Source organism: Lactuca sativa, chromosome 7 (genome assembly GCF_002870075.4).
Source record: "Lactuca sativa cultivar Salinas chromosome 7, Lsat_Salinas_v11, whole genome shotgun sequence".
Taxonomy (NCBI): Eukaryota; Viridiplantae; Streptophyta; class Magnoliopsida; order Asterales; family Asteraceae; genus Lactuca; species Lactuca sativa.
The window spans coordinates 183,439,922-183,459,144 of NC_056629.2; positions in this window are offsets into that span (position 1 = coordinate 183,439,922).

Genomic DNA, 19,223 nt, shown 5'->3' on the forward strand with positions numbered 1-19,223 from the left:
TATGATTTGTTGTGCTATGGATTTAAAAAAATGGTGGTTTCAAATTGTATATATTTAATTGTAGTGGATGTCTAATATTAGGATTTGGTTCGTAATATTCTTTTTCTATGTTAATATCTATTTTTATGTTATATGAAGATTATTGTGCACTGTGGGTTGTTTTGTGGTAACTTTATGTTTGTAATTATATTATACTTTTCTTTTATGGGTGGTTGTAATTATATTTTATATTCGTAGTTGTATTTTAGTTTGTGTTTATGGTGTTTATGGGCAAGAAAAATATGAGAATGATCGATACTTTGATTGTAGGCGTTTTTTTGTTGTATGCATCATATCCACGTTAAACATAGATGAACATTTAACCTTATGGTTTATGTTATGATAGAGTAAAAAAATTATATTTGTTTTATTTAGGTACCTTTATCTTTGTGTTGAAAAAAATCTTGCTACTCAAGTTTTATCTTTGTTTCACTCATATAGAAGAAATTCTAAGATGTTTACATTTTTTTTTTAATATCGGAATGTGATTGTCCTTATTATTTTTTTCCCTTTGGTGTATGGCACAAATGAACACAAGTAAGATTTAAAATAATTAGCATTATTAATAACTTTATTTATAAATAACTTAAAATTTCATCAAGTTGTAATATGTGAAGTATTTTCAACCAAATATTTAATTTCCTTAACAATTAAATACCAATAGATGTTTATAATTCTCATTTTATTAACAAATATTGTTTTTTCTATGATTAGTAAATAAAAATTGTTATAAACACTCTCTTAAAGTTTTATCTTTGTTCCACTTATATAAAACAAATTCTTAGATGTTTTCCTTTTTTTTAATATTGGAATGCGATTTTCCTTTCTATTTTTGCCCTTTATTGTACGACACAAATGAAGACAAGTAAGATTTAAAATAATTAGCATTATTAGTAACTTTATTTATAAATAACTTAAAATTCCATTCAATTGTAGTATTTGAAGTATTTTCAACCAAATGCTTAATTTCATTAACAATTAAACAGCAATAGATGTTTATAGTTCTCATTTTATTAACAAATATTGTTTTTTATATGATTAGTAAATTAAAATTGTTATAACTATTCTCATAAAACAACATGATAACAATAATAGCTTAAACAACGTAAAATTAGAAAAAAAAATATAGATTATGACACATTGGAAAAACGATTAATGTTTGAAATTAATCATAAATGAAATAAAAAATGTTTAAATAAATTGTTTTCTAATCAACAACGTCAATAGCTAAAAATATATCAAATAAAAAACTAAATTTAACTAACTAAATTCACACACAACATATAAATGGATTCCATTTAGATGATATGATCCTAAAATACACCTATCTAAATTGATTGACCATAAGTAAATGTTATTATAATGATTTGGATTTAATATATATATATATATATATATATATATATATATATATATATATATATATATATATATATGCATTAGAGTATATTTAAAGTAATTATAATATTTTATAACATCTTAGAGCAATTTCATTTGAAACCTCATCTTTTAATTAATACCACTCAAAAGTTTTATAACATATATATTATCTTTAATATGCATTTATTGAAAACATTACAATAAAAAGGTGAATCTTTTGTGTAGACACATATATAAATAACATACAATTGACAATGAAAAGAATCATAAAACCTTTTGTGTTGGTTAGAAGTATTTTGACTATTTTTGGAATTATTTTATTAAGGTAGAGCTTTTAGCTTATATATATATATATATATATATATATATATATATATATATATATATATATATATATATATATATTGTAGTATTCTTTTATTACAATTGTTGTATGTTGTGGTTAAATCGTTAATGTAAATTACATTGTATACATGTTGTGATCGTATATTATATATGTTGTTTCAAAAAATAATTAATTAAAATTTATGTATATTCTATATTTTTTAAGGGTGTATGGGTCAATTTGGTACTGTTATAGGCCAAAACCAAACCATAATCATTGTAATTGGTTAATGAATTTTGATAACCAATATGTATTGGTTAACATTTCAGTCCATTAATGGTGTTCAGTTATCGATTAATATCGGTTAACGACAACGGTTCAAAATGAAATGCAAATAGAAAATACATTACTATAAAATATGAGAAACAAAAAAATAATTGCTATAAAAAATCCATTACTATAAAATGTGAGCAACAAAAAATAATTGCTATAAAAGTGAAAAATTAGAAAGTAGGTTGCTAAAAATAAAAGTGGTAAATTAATGATGATTAAATAATACCAAATTATATAAGTAAATCTAATTCAAAATTAAGTACTTGATAACCATGGCATGATTACTCTTCAAATTATCAGTTTCCAATATAATTACATATTGTATACATTATAATATATATATATATATATATATATATATATATATATATATATATATATATATATATCATATGTATTCGGTTAATAAATATTAGAAATCACACCATCTTTTAGTAATGGTTCGATTATAATGGTTCAATTAAATTGGTTGATTTGGTTTTGGTGTGGTTTTTTTGTTAATATGTTCACCATCAATGTTTTCCATATAAGTCTTTTGAAATTCAAATCGTCAATCTTATCATGTTATACTAATCTTGCGCAACACGCAGGTATATGCCTACTATACTTATAAATGAAACATTTTTCCTTTCACCACATTCATTTGAAACTCTCATGTATTTTTCCTTTCACCATATTCATTTGAAACTCCCACGACTTTTTAATTTGTTTCTAATAATGATTATATGTTGGTTAATAAGGTTAAATAAATATCAAACCTAAAGTGTAATCATATATAAACTAAAATTTATTATTAAAAGAATATATATTTTCTTCTACTTATAAAGTTATGTTTTTAACTTTTAACCTATTATACTTAATTTATTAGGTCTAATATGTCGTTGTATGTTAACCATTATCATTTTAAAGCTACAACTTTTGAACAATTTGTATAAAATACTTAAAATTTTAATTTAAATATAACGTTACAGGATCAACTTAAATATAAATTTTAGTTCAACTTAAACAGCCCAAATAATATTTTATAAATATTTAAAAGTGATAAATTGTAGTGTCTTTCTAATAAAAATTATAAGGTGGTTAATAAGGTTAAATAAGTATCAAACCTAAAGTGTAATCATAAATAAACTAAATTTCAATATTAAAATAATATTTTACTTCTACTTATAAAGGTATGTCTTTAACTTTAACATATTATACTAATTTTATTAGATTTAATATGTTGTTGTATGTAAACCATTATCAGTTTAAAGCTACAGCTTTTGAAAAGTTTTGACAAAATATTTAAATTGTTAATTTAAATATAACATTACAGGGTAAACTTCAATAAAAATTTCAGTTCCACTTAAAAAATCCAAAAAGTATTTTGTGAATAGTTAAAAGTGATAAATTATAATGCTAAATGAAAATAAATAAATTGTAATATTAATTTAACTAAAATATTTTCTAAAGATTTTTTATAATCATTAAAAGTTTACAAATAAATAGGTTAAAATAACATACAATAACAATAGTTAAAAATAACTCTATATAAATGATTATATTGTTACATTTAAAAAAAATGTTTGAAGTTTTTAATAATTACAATGATAGAAATTAAAACGTTAAACAAATAAATTTAAAAAAAATAATTAAAAGTTACAACTATAAATAACATTAAACCATATATTATATTTAATTTTATTCATAAGTAACCCGCGGGCAGGGTTGTTCAAAAGATTGAGATTATGTAGTTTTAATAAATCTATATATATTATCATTTAATTTAAAATAATCAATATATTATATCAACTTACTATAGGAATTATTATATCAAATTTAATACCAACATTATTGTTATATTTTAAAAAACATATATTTGTAAACATTTTAGATATATAAATGTTTCTGCGCAACGCGCGGGCATTCGCCTCGTATATATATATATATATATATATATATATATATATATATATATATATATATATATATATATATATATATATATATATATATACTAGGTGCGTGACCCATGTATTAAATGAGTTAATTAAAAAAAATTAACTATCAAAATGTAAATATGAAGTATTTTTTTAAAATTAAATTTTAAAATAGGGAAGGAAAAAACACATTTATTGCAATTTAAGATCATATTTATTACATTAAATAATTTACTTATAGAGTTGTATGTATTATGTGGCTTTTTAATTTTAATAATTAAAAAAAACCCTAGAAATTCACATATGGATATTATTTATTTCAAAAGCACCACAAAATGACAAACGTCAAAACTTATGAGAGATTGACATGTCGCAAAATAGATCTTCATTTATTAGAGTACATATATATCTGAATATTATTTATTTCAAAATTACCACAAAATAACAAGTATCAAAACTTATGAAATATTGACATGTGGCAAAACAAATCTTCATTTATATATATATATATATATATATATATATATATATATATATATATATATATATATATATATATATATATACTCACATAAGCCTTGTAACCATTCTTGCAATATGACATGAACATACATATGAATTAGGCTTGCTAAAAGTCTTTCGATATATGTAATTCATGTTGCAAATTGCAATGTCTAATTAAGCAAACTTATATATATATATATATATATATATATATATATATATATATATATATATATATATATATATATATATATATATATATATATATATATATATATATATATATATATATATATATATATATATAGAGAGAGAGAGAGAGAGAGAGAGAGGTTTAGGTTCTATGAAAAAAAAACCATAAAAACCATAAAAATGCATAAAAAAAAACCTAAAGATCACAATACTTTTTTTTGAATTTTTTAAATAAAAAATCGCAATTTTTTAAAGAAATTCGCTGATTATCTTTTTTTTCAAAAAAAATTTCAGCGAATTTATTTAAAAAGCAGTGATTTCTACATAAAAGAATTCAAAAATAAAGTTTTGTCATATCTAGGTATTTTTTATGCATTTTTATGATTTTTATGATTTTTTTAGGGTTTTTTTGTTTTCCAAATAACCTTTCTCTCTCTCTCTCTCTCTCTCTCTATATATATATATATATATATATATATATATTCGTAGAAGCCTTGCAACCATTCTTGCAATATGACATGAACATACATGTGAACATGCCTTGCTAAAAGTCTTTCGATATATGCAATTCATGTTGCAAATTGCAATGGCTAACTAAGCAAACTTTTTAACTTATATATATATATATATATATATATATATATATATATATATATATAAATGTTCAAATGAAAACACTATTTAATGTGAGAACACTACTTTATGTTACTATTCTACTATGAATTTTGTATATACAACGATATGACATTATTCATCAACAAATATACGAACAATCACACATTAATATTCACATTAAAATTTTGTATGTACAACTTTATGACATTATTCATCACCGAATATATGAACAATCACATATTTAGCATTCACATTAGAATTTACTAAATTACTATATATATATATATATATATATATATATATATATATATATATATAAATTTTATAGTATAATAGAAATATAAAATTGAATATATATTCTTATTATAATTACTACAATACTATACATATTAAATTTATATTAGAATAGTAACTTAAAATAATGTTCTCACATCGTCACATTAAATAGTGTTTTTATTTGAACTTTACCATATATATATATATATATATATATATATATATATATATATATATATATATATATATATATATATATATATATATATATATATATATATATATATATATATATATATATATATATACTCACAGAAGCCTTCCAACCATTCTTGCAATATGACATGAACATGTGAACAAGCCTTGCTAAAAGTCTTTCAGATATGAAATTCATGTTGCAAATTGCAATGCCTAACTAAGCAAACATTTTTACTTTTATATATATATATATATATATATATATATATATATATATATATATATATATATATATATATATATATATATATATATATATACTCACAAAAGCCTTGTAACCATTCTTGCAATATGACATAAACATACATGTGAACAAGCCTTGCTAAAAGTCTTTAGATATATGCGTTTCATGTTGCAAATTGTAATGCGTAATTAAGCAAAAAATTTTACGTTTATATATATATATATATATATATATATATATATATATATATATATATATATATATATATATATATATATATATATATATATATATATATATATATACTCACATAAGCCTTGTAACCATTCTTGCAATATGACATGAACATACATATGAATTAGGCTTGCTAAAAGTCTTTCGATATATGTAATTCATGTTGCAAATTGCAATGTCTAATTAAGCAAACTTATATATATATATATATATATATATATATATATATATATATATATATATATAGAGAGAGAGAGAGAGAGAGAGAGAGAGAGAGAGAGGTTTAGGTTCTATGAAAAAAAAACCATAAAAACCATAAAAATGCATAAAAAAAAACCTAAAGATCACAATACTTTTTTTTGAATTTTTTAAATAAAAAATCGCAATTTTTTAAAGAAATTCGCTGATTATCTTTTTTTTCAAAAAAAATTTCAGCGAATTTATTTAAAAAGCAGTGATTTTTACATAAGAATTCAAAAATAAAGTTTTGTCATATCTAGGTATTTTTTATGCATTTTTATGATTTTTATGATTTTTTTAGGGTTTTTTTGTTTTCCAAATAACCTTTCTCTCTCTCTCTCTCTCTCTCTCTCTATATATATATATATATATATATATATATATATATATATATATATATATATATATATTCGTAGAAGCCTTGCAACCATTCTTGCAATATGACATGAACATACATGTGAACATGCCTTGCTAAAAGTCTTTCGATATATGCAATTCATGTTGCAAATTGCAATGGCTAACTAAGCAAACTTTTTAACTTATATATATATATATATATATATATATATATATATATATATATATATATATATATATATATATATATATATATATATATATATATATATAAATGTTCAAATGAAAACACTATTTAATGTGAGAACACTACTTTATGTTACTATTCTACTATGAATTTTGTATATACAACGATATGACATTATTCATCAACAAATATACGAACAATCACACATTAATATTCACATTAAAATTTTGTATGTACAACTTTATGACATTATTCATCACCGAATATATGAACAATCACATATTTAGCATTCACATTAGAATTTACTAAATTACTATATATATATATATATATATATATATATATATATATATATATATATATATATATATATATATATATATATATATAAATTTTATAGTATAATAGAAATATAAAATTGAATATATATTCTTATTATAATTACTACAATACTATACATATTAAATTTATATTAGAATAGTAACTTAAAATAATGTTCTCACATCGTCACATTAAATAGTGTTTTTATTTGAACTTTACCATATATATATATATATATATATATATATATATATATATATATATATATATATATATATATATATATATATATATATATATATATATATATATATATATATATATATATATATATATATATATATATATATATACTCACAGAAGCCTTCCAACCATTCTTGCAATATGACATGAACATGTGAACAAGCCTTGCTAAAAGTCTTTCAGATATGAAATTCATGTTGCAAATTGCAATGCCTAACTAAGCAAACATTTTTACTTTTATATATATATATATATATATATATATATATATATATATATATATATATATATATATATATATATATATATATATATATATATATATATATATATACTCACAAAAGCCTTGTAACCATTCTTGCAATATGACATAAACATACATGTGAACAAGCCTTGCTAAAAGTCTTTAGATATATGCGTTTCATGTTGCAAATTGTAATGCGTAATTAAGCAAAAAATTTTACGTTTATATATATATATATATATATATATATATATATATATATATATATATATATATATATATATATATATATTATATATATATGATTGTTAGATTACAACATTATATATTTTGTATATCTTAAAGGGAAATTTTTAAAAAAGTTCTAATATTTTATCATAATTCACGAAAAATCTCAAATTAAAATTTGTTTCTGAAAAAACATGAATTACTGTTTAAAATGACGGTTTGACACATTTTTACCGGTTTTTTCCGGTGTCATTACTGATGCGGTTATATTAAAGTCTCATTATTATATCATAATTTACGAATAAGTCACAAACTAAAATTAAATGACCCGAGAAGATGGATAAAATGGGTTATATAATGCTACGATTACCATAAAATTTGATATTCATCCCATTTGCTCATTTATGATTATGTATCCGAGTCCGCAATAAAATAGGTAAAATGTGTGTTTCTAGAAAAAAGGGTGGGAAATGACATCATGAGATGAATATACTGAGTTATAGAAGGATTAGATAGACAATTTGAAATTTCTTATAAACGTAAAAATGACGAAGATGTTGCTAGTTTATATAATTATTGCAGTCTTCATTAGATGCATTTTATATTTCAAAAAATTTACTATACATAATGATATTAAGTTTTATGGTAAACATAGTATTATATAACTCAACATATCCATGTCATCAGTTTATTTAATGACTAGACGTCTAAATCAGCAATGAAACCAATAATATGTATGTTACAAGGAGAAAAAGACAAAATCACCGCTTAATTTAGTTTGTGACTTATTCTTAAGTTATGGTAAAATAAGAAAACTTTAATGGAATAGGTAACTAATGAAACCGGTAAATCGGGAATAAGGGGTCAAAAGTCAATTTTAACGGTAATTCATGCTTTTTCGTAAACAACTTTTAGTTTGAGAATTTTTCGTAAATTAGGATAAAATATTAGGGTTTTTATGAAGATTTCCCATCATTAAATTATCATTTTATTTATTTTTGGATAGTTCATTATAAATCATTGTTGTTGCACAAAAAGGCAAACAAATAACTTATTGTTATAAAATATGATCAAATAACAATATAAATTATAAGGTAAAGAAAGAAATAAGAGTAGAGAGAACTTTTATTCCAATACTTGTGATGAAATCATCAAACTTTACAATACATAATATTCACTATTTATACTAGACAAAAAAGATGAAAGGTGATGAATGATATGAATGCTCATTATAGTGGTGCATAACTACACTCATAAAACACATAATAATGTTTGCTATAATGTTCACTAATTATGGAGAGTAATGGGGGAATATGGAGAATCCAATAGTCATTCACTAAATAATAATTCATAACACTCCCCCTTGAATGACGATTGTATCATGCCTCGTTAAAACCTTAATCGGTAAAACCTCATGGGAAAAACCCTTTATTAAGGAAAAAGAGTACATGATTAATAATAGATACTGGAAACAATTGCCTCGTTAAAAACCTTGCTAAGAAAACCCAGTGGGAAACACATAGCTAAGGAAAAGAGTACAATATGTTTCCAACTCCCTCTGATTAGCACATCACTTGATTCTCTTGAAGCACCGCATAACAATGTTTCGTACCATCTTTTCAATTTCGATGTAAGAAGTGCTTTAGTAAACCAATCAGGAAAATTGTTACTGGATTGAATTTTCTAGATGTTGATGCCACACTCTTTTTGAAGATCATGAGTGAAAAAAACTTTGGTGATATATGCTTGGTTCTGTCTCCTTTTATAAATCCTTCCTTGAATGGAGCTATACAAGTTGTATTATCTTCATATAGTATGGTTGGAACATCCCTGTTAGAAGTTAGACCACAATTCTTGCAAATGTATTGAGTTAAATTTCTTAACCATATACATTCATGACTTGCCTTATAAATTGCTATAATCTCTGCATGGTTAGAATAAGTAGCAACTAAAGTTTGTTTAACAAAATGACAAGAAACTACGTTACCTCTACAAGTGAATAAATAACCTGTTTGGGATCGAGCTTTATGTGGATCAGATAAATATCCAGCATCTCGAAGATATCAAAGAGTGTGTTTGACTCTATTCCATTATCTTCTTGTTGGACAAGAGTTATATCTTGCTAATAAGTTTACGACAAAAGATTTATCAGGTCATGTATTAATAGTAAGATATATTAGTGCACCAATAGCACTAAGATATAGTTCTTCAAGAACAGGAAGATTTTCATGTTTTTTATGATGCTGAAATTGGTCCTTTTTGGCATCTAAGTGCCTTACCACCTTTGGGTTACTCATGGATGTGAGTTATTCATATAAAACCTTTTAGCACATTTTCTAGATATTAATGTACAAAAAATCCATGTTTGTGTGCTTAATTTGAAGACCCAAATAGAATTTCATCTTACCAAGATCATTCATTTCAAAAGTTTCTTTCAAACAAGAAGTGACCTTTTCCAATTCTCTAGGAGTTCCAATTATGTCAAATCATCTACAATAACATCAATTATAATAAATTCTTATATGGATCTTTTTATGAATACACATGGGCTTAATGGATCATTTTTATAGCACTCTTTCAACAGAAATGTAATAAAACAATTGAAGCACATACGACCAAATTGTTTCAATCTATACAAAGATTTATTTAATTTTACCAAATATACTTCTCGAGAATTAGAAGTTTGTGCTTTTGTGTGACATCCCCAAAACCTCGGCCAGAAAAGACCGATTTCATTTATGCTTTTTAAAACATTTTCAGAGTAAATCCGTTTGATTTTTAAAAGAGATGCGGAATTTGTTCCCAAAACAAAACATGATAAAATAGATATTTATCAAAACATTTCATATAGAAATATGATTTCATTTCATAATCAAAAGTCGGGATGTCATGTTCCGATATAGATCATAAAGCATAAACGATGATATTACAAGTCGTTCAACAAATATATACATATGCAGACTTGTAAACAAAAATGACTTGATGATTCGCCCATCTTAAGCTCTTGCGCCACTTCCTGTAATACAAATCAACTGAGTGGGTCAGGCTTGGGAGCCTGGTGAGCATATAGGGTTTTCAAACCCACAATAATTATATTTAAATTACAACAATCAACAATAAACCCGATTACCCATTCCCGTTATCCTCACCTTACGTTCCTAAAAATAACATCTATTATAAGGAACTTATTTCAGGATTTTCATCGGGACGGACATTACTGCAGAGGGGCTTCCTCAACGATAAGTGTCCTAAAGGCAACCATGTGGGGGATAGAGTACACCGGTGAACACGTCGTTCACAACACCTACAGGTGATGAGCCTGCTAGTGTTCCACAGGACAGTCTAGAATAGTCCGTGGTCGTCATCCATACTCTGCTGAATGACTAGAATAACACCAATAACACCGAGGCCTCTCATCTGTTTATTACACACCAATGATCTACCCATGTTCTACCCAACATATTAGTAGATAAAAATATACATTTTTATACATTGTTTTAAAAAAAAACTGTATAACATGATTTAATCAATACATATTCCACATAACAGATGAGGCATACACACAAATCACGTATTTCGTAGAGAATATACATTCACACATATAACCACAAAATATATACACGTAGCACGTATTTTATATTAAATACTTCATAATATTGCGTATTGAAAAGGGACTATACACTCACTTGATCAGAAGATGATCCGACAGCACTACGGCTTATAGAAGTAGCGTCTCTCCGCAGATCTGGAAGATCTTCACAAAAACCGGCTCCTCGCGGGCAGGGCTTCGGCTCGGGAATAACGCTCTTCGGGATTCTCGGGGCTTCGGATCTCGCTTCGGGGCTCGGGAATGATACCGGGGCTTCGGGATATGATTGGCACGCAAATCGAGGCAAAACTTAGAGAGAGAGAAGAGTTTGAACAAGAGAAAATGGCTGAATTCGACTTCTATTTATAGGCTGAGGGTCTGGGATTACGCGGGGCGTAATCTCAAATTACGCAGGGCGTACTCAGTACGCGGGGCGTACTCGGTTACGCGGGGCGTACTTTGACGTCACTGCATGCGTCGTTCTGTGGCACTCGAGTATTGGTCAGACAAGTTGCATCCGACTGAGTACGCGGGGCGTACTCAATTACGCGGGGCGTAATTGACTCGTCGAACTTCTAATTTGCGTATCTTTCGCATACGAGCTCCGTTTTCGACGTTCTTTATATCCACGCGAAGGTCAGACCATACTCTACAACTTTCATTTAGACTCCGTCGGCTAATTTTGACTTTTATTTTTATTATTTATTTTTAGAAGGCCGGGACAGAAAAACTCCGTTATAAATTCATAACTTCTTCGTCTGACGTCCGTTCTCGCCTAACTTTTCATCGTTTCGCTACTAACAACGAGATCTTCGATTCTCATTTAGATTGTTTCGGCTAAAAACCGCTCGATCTCAAATCGAGTATTTGGGCTGCATACCGCTAAGTCGAAACTTAGAAAAATCATAACTTCCTCATACGAAGTCAGATTTGGGCGTTCCTTTTATGCACGCTCTCGGTTTAACGAAATCTACGACTTTCGTTTAGATCGCTAAGGCTAAATATCGCTCTATCTTAAATTCATGTTTTACGTCACTCGACGTCGTGCCGGTTCTGTCGCGAAACTTCGACAGGTCATAACTTCTTCGTTATAACTCGGATTTTGGCATTCCTTATATCTCCGGAATCCTTGTTTCAACCACTAAAACTTTATGCAAAGATATCGGGCTTATCTCACACTTTAAATTTTGACGCTTATTTTATTCTTAATTCATTAAATTATAATAATTAAGAAAATAAACACATAAATCACATAATTCACATAATTCACAAATAATACATTTTTATTATTTCAAATTGGGGTTACAATGGTTAATCTAGACTATTACATTGCTAAAATGGCAAGCCTAGAAACACGGGCGTTACAATTCTCTCCACCTTAGAATGATTCCGTCCCCGGAATCACACACCAGCAAACAAATGCGGATAGCGACTCATCATGTCACTCTCCGTCTCCCAAGTGAGATTCGGCCCATTCGCGTGTTTCCATCGGACAAGCACTAACTCAACCATCTTACGTCGCAACTTCTTAGTCTTTCGGTCAACGATTGCCTCCGGTTCCTCGATCAACCTTTTGTTCTCATCGATCCTCAACTCCGAAAGTGGAATTATGTCGGGAACTTCTCCCATGAACTTCCTCAAGTAACACACATGAAAAGTGTTATGAATTCCATTCAGTTCTTCTGGTAGTTCGAGTTTGTAAGCTTGGTTCCCAATCCTCTGAAGAACTTTAAACGGTCCAATAAACCTTGGACTTAACTTTCCCCTTTTACCAAATCTTATAAGTCCCTTCCACGGCGAGGCTTTAAGCAAAACCAAATCTCCAACTTCAAAAGTCATCGGTCTTCGCTTTTTGTCAGCATAGCTCTTTTGACGGTCCTGAGCTGCTAACATTCTTTCCCTAATTATTTTCAACTTTTCTGCAGTTTGATGGACTATCTCCGGTCCCATAAACTGCTTTTCCCCAGCCTCAAGCCAACAAGACGGCGTACGACACTTCTGTCCATACAATGCTTGATAAGGTGCCATCTTTATGCTCGAGTGAAAACTATTATTATAGGAAAATTCTACCAAAGGTAAATGTTCATCCCAATTACCTAGGAATTCCAAGGTACACGCTCTCAGCATATCTTCCAGTGTTTGTATCGTCCGTTCGCTCTGACCATCAGTCTGCGGATGGTAAGCTGTACTTAAACACAACTTGGTACCCAATTCCTCTTGTAGACTTTTCCAAAATCGTGAGGTGAAACGACTGTCACGATCCGACACAATCGTTAACGGAACACCGTGAAGCCTCACAATTTCCTTCACGTAAGAATTCGCAAGCTTTTCTATAGACCATTTCTCGTTGGCTTCTATGAAATGCGCACTCTTAGTGAATCGATCAACGACCACCCAAATCATGTCGTGACCACTTTTTGTTCTGGGTAGTTTAGTGACAAAATCCATAGCAATGTCTTCCCACTTACCCATAGGCACAGGTAATGGTTCTAAACTCCCGTATGGTTTCTGATGTTGTGCCTTGACTCTTGCACAGGTTACACACTCGGCCACATACTTCGCAATGTCGAGCTTCATCGTCGGCCACCAATAATAGGGTTTCAGGTCCCTATACATTTTTGTGCTACCGGGATGAATCGAGTACATGGTTTTGTGAGCTTCTTCCATCAGAAGATCTCTGACTCCTCCTGTCTTAGGTATCCAAATCCGATCTTGGAACACCTTCAGTCCGTGACTGTTTACACCGAACACCAACGTTTTGCCCAAACGTTCCTCCTTTCGGTCATTTTTCTCAGAAGCTTCGCTTTGAGCTTTCTTTATACTTTCCAAAATAGTCGAGACAACTTCAATTCTCAACGCTCTTGGCCTTTTCTTTTCAAGATTGACCTTCCGACTGAGAGCATCAGCAACAATATTGGCCTTACCGGGGTGGTAAAGTATCTCACAGTCGTAGTCTTTAAGTAATTCCAGCCAGCGTCGTTGCCTCATATTCAATTCTTTCTGATTAAAGAGGTATTGGAGACTCTTATGATCAGTGAAAAGTTTGCACTTCGTGCCATAGAGGTAATGCCTCCATATTTTCAGAGCGAAAACTACCGCTGCCAACTCCAAATCATGAGTCGGGTAGTTCTTTTCGTGCTCTTTTAGCTGTCGAGACGCATATGCGATCACCTTATCCCTTTGGGTCAAAACACAACCCAATCCAACCCCAGACGCATCGCTATAAACAGCGAAGTCTTCAACCCCATCGGGTAGAGAAAGTATCGGTGCCTCGCATAGTTTCTTCTTTAGTCTCTCGAATGCTTCTTTATGCTTATCACTCCAAGCATAAGTAGCTCCTTTGTGGGTCAAAGATGTTAATGGGCTAGCGATCGAAGAAAAGCCTTGGATAAACCTTCGGTAATATCCGGCTAATCCTAAAAAGCTTCGGATCTCCGTGGGACTTTTCGGTTGTTCCCACTTCATCACAGCTTCGATCTTTGCTGGATCAACCATTATCCCTTCTTGGTTGACCACGTGACCCAAGAATTGGACTTCACGAATCCAGAAATCACATTTGGAGAATTTCGCATACAACTTCTCCTTCTTCAAGACTTCTAACACTTCTCGTAAGTGTCTGCCATGCTCCTCTTGGCTTTTTGAATAAATCAGAATGTCATCTATGAACACTATCACAGACTTATCAAGGAACGGATTACAAACTCTGTTCATCAAATCCATGAATGCTGCTGGAGCATTGGTTAGTCCAAACGACATAACCAAAAACTCATAGTGTCCATATCGGGTTCTGAATGCAGTCTTCTCTATATCCTGCTCTCTTACTTTTAACTGATGATATCCTGACCTCAGGTCTATCTTTGAAAAATAACTGGAACCTTGTAGTTGATCGAATAGGTCATCAATCCTTGGCAACGGATATCTATTCTTTATTGTTGCCTTATTCAGCTCTCGGTAATCAATGCACATCCTCATGCTTCCATCTTTCTTCTTTACGAATAACACCGGAGCTCCCCAGGGTGATGAACTAGGTCTAATGAAACCTTTGTCCAATAACTCCTGAAGTTGCATCATTAGCTCCTTCATCTCCGTCGGTGCTAATCGATAAGGTGCTTTTGCAATTGGCGTTGTTCCGGGCAACAAGTCGATACGAAATTCTACTTGTCGATCGGGCGGTAATCCAGGAAGATCTTCGGGAAATACTTCCGGATAATCACACACAACAGGAATATTTTGCATCACCTTCTTTTCCTTCTTAGCGTCGATCACAAATGCTAAGTATGATGTACACCCCTTGGTCAAACATTTTCTGGCTTTCATTAGAGAAATGATTCCAAAGTTTACTCTGCGTTTATCTCCGTACACCATGAACGATTCCTTCCCAGGCGGGTTCACTTTCACTATTTTCTTCTTGCATAAAATTTCGGCATCATTGGCGCTAAGCCAATCCATTCCCAAAACGATGTCGAAACCGTTAAGTTCGATAGGCAATAATTCCTCGTGGAACTTATTCCCATTCAAGTCAATTAAGATGTTTTTCATACGATGGCTAACAGGTACAAACTTGCCACTAGCAACTTCGACTAATAAGGCATTATCTAGTCTATCAACAGGCAAAGCTAGTTTTCTACCAAATTCATGCGATATAAAGGAGTAGTTGGCTCCAGAATCAAATAAAATTTGGGCAGGCAATTTGTTAACGAGAAAGGTACCTGAAGCGACATCAGCTTCATCTTTAGCAGCTTCCAGTGTCATCTGGAATGCTCTCGCCTTTGGCTTTGGCGGAATGTTGGGTCTTGCTGCTTCCTTCTTTTTCGGACAATCCCTTGAGATGTGCCCCTCTTCACCACAACCATAACAAACATTCTTGGTGAAGGTGCAGTCGTTGGCATAATGCCCTAGCTTTCCACATTTGAAGCAGGTGGTTTCCCCGCCACACTTCCCATAATGCTTCTTCTTGCACTTGTCACACCATTTCGCTTCTACCTTTCCTCCACTTCCCCTCGAACTAGACTTCAAGAATTTACTTTTCTTGCTGGACCCTGAAAATCCATCGATTTTCCTTTTCTCGCCAACCTCTGACCTTTCCAGACCTTTTTCCCTGATCTGGGTCTCAACATTTCTAGCAGCCCAGATGGCGGCTTTCAATGTGGTTGCTTGCTTAACCATTGGACCATAGTCCGCTGGTAGTCCAAGGGCAAACTTGTTGACCTTAGAGAGTTCTGTAGGCACCAAATATGGGATAAACTTCATCTTTTCCGTGAAACTTGCAGCGTATTCAGTAACGCTCAATTTCCCTTTCTTCAAATTCTGAAACTCATTACTGATTTCCAGAAGGTCCTGCTCGGAGCAGTATTGCAGTTTTAGTTGTTCCACAAAGTCTTCCCAAGACATTTTGCTTGCTTCTCCCTTGGGCATAGAGTCAGCTAACAGCTTCCACCAACTCAACACCCCAGATTTTAGCAGAGGGATCGCAAGAGCGGTCTTCTGCCTGTTGCTGCATTCGCAACTTTCAAACATAGTCTCCATTTCGGAGACCCAGTCCATAACTTGTACCGGCGTCGGGCTTCCGGATAGACATGGTGGTTTGGATGCCATGAAATCCTTATACTTGCACCCACGACCATCATTTCCTCCATACTGGTTATTGCGTCTAACCACTGGTTGTTCGTCTTGACCAATGATCCCACTAAAGTTTTCTCCTTCAGACTGCCCTCCATTCTCCTCGGGCTCTTCCGCTTGAATTGACGGTTCTTCACGATTCTGCCTAAGCAGGCGTCTTGTTTCTTCCATCTGACGATCCAACATCATTTGAATCATCATTTGTACACCAGCCATTGTTATCGGCTCAGGTGCATCAGCTACGACAGGTACTTGTTGAATTACAGGCGGTTGATTCCTGTTTTCATCAGCATTTCCAACTCCGCTTCTTGTTCTCACCATTTTTGATCTACACACCGAACAATTTCACCTTATTACTCCAAACGATTACATGCTAGTTCTAATATCGTATACATACGCTTAGAATCCTAAACACATAAACCTTCAGATCCGGTTGGCAACAAACCGTAGATCCGAACAAGTAATATCATATATGGCAACATATAACATTTAGCACATAAAGGCATTTTAGGCAACTCTCCTAAAATAAACTAGTGCTCGTGTCTAAAATTTATCAGACACACATCTCACAATCTCCACTTAGCATACCAAGTTTAAGTCTAGAAATCCTACAAATTCCTAGTTCGCTTAAACTAATGCTCTGATACCAACTGTGACATCCCCAAAACCTCGGCCAGAAAAGACCGATTTCATTTATGCTTTTTAAAACATTTTCAGAGTAAATCCGTTTGATTTTTAAAAGAGATGCGGAATTTGTTCCCAAAAACAAAACATGATAAAATAGATATTTATCAAAACATTTCATATAGAAATATGATTTCATTTCATAATCAAAAGTCGGGATGTCATGTTCCGATATAGATCATAAAGCATAAACGATGATATTACAAGTCGTTCAACAAATATATACATATGCAGACTTGTAAACAAAAATGACTTGATGATTCGCCCATCTTAAGCTCTTGCGCCACTTCCTGTAATACAAATCAACTGAGTGGGTCAGGCTTGGGAGCCTGGTGAGCATATAGGGTTTTCAAACCCACAATAATTATATTTAAATTACAACAATCAACAATAAACCCGATTACCCATTCCCGTTATCCTCACCTTACGTTCCTAAAAATAACATCTATTATAAGGAACTTATTTCAGGATTTTCATCGGGACGGACATTACTGCAGAGGGGCTTCCTCAACGATAAGTGTCCTAAAGGCAACCATGTGGGGGATAGAGTACACCGGTGAACACGTCGTTCACAACACCTACAGGTAATGAGCCTGCTAGTGTTCCACAGGACAGTCTAGAATAGTCCGTGGTCGTCATCCATACTCTGCTGAATGACTAGAATAACACCAATAACACCGAGGCCTCTCATCTGTTTATTACACACCAATGATCTATCCATGTTCTACCCAACATATTAGTAGATAAAAATATACATTTTTATACATTGTTTTAAAAAAAACTGTATAACATGATTTAATCAATACATATTCCACATAACAGATGAGGCATACACACAAATCACGTATTTCGTAGAGAATATACATTCACACATATAACCACAAAATATATACACGTAGCACGTATTTTATATTAAATACTTCATAATATTGCGTATTGAAAAGGGACTATACACTCACTTGATCAGAAGATGATCCGACAGCACTACGGCTTATAGAAGTAGCGTCTCTCCGCAGATCTGGAAGATCTTCACAAAAACCGGCTCCTCGCGGGCAGGGCTTCGGCTCGGGAATAACGCTCTTCGGGATTCTCGGGGCTTCGGATCTCGCTTCGGGGCTCGGGAATGATACCGGGGCTTCGGGATATGATTGGCACGCAAATCGAGGCAAAACTTAGAGAGAGAGAAGAGTTTGAACAAGAGAAAATGGCTGAATTCGACTTCTATTTATAGGCTGAGGGTCTGGGATTACGC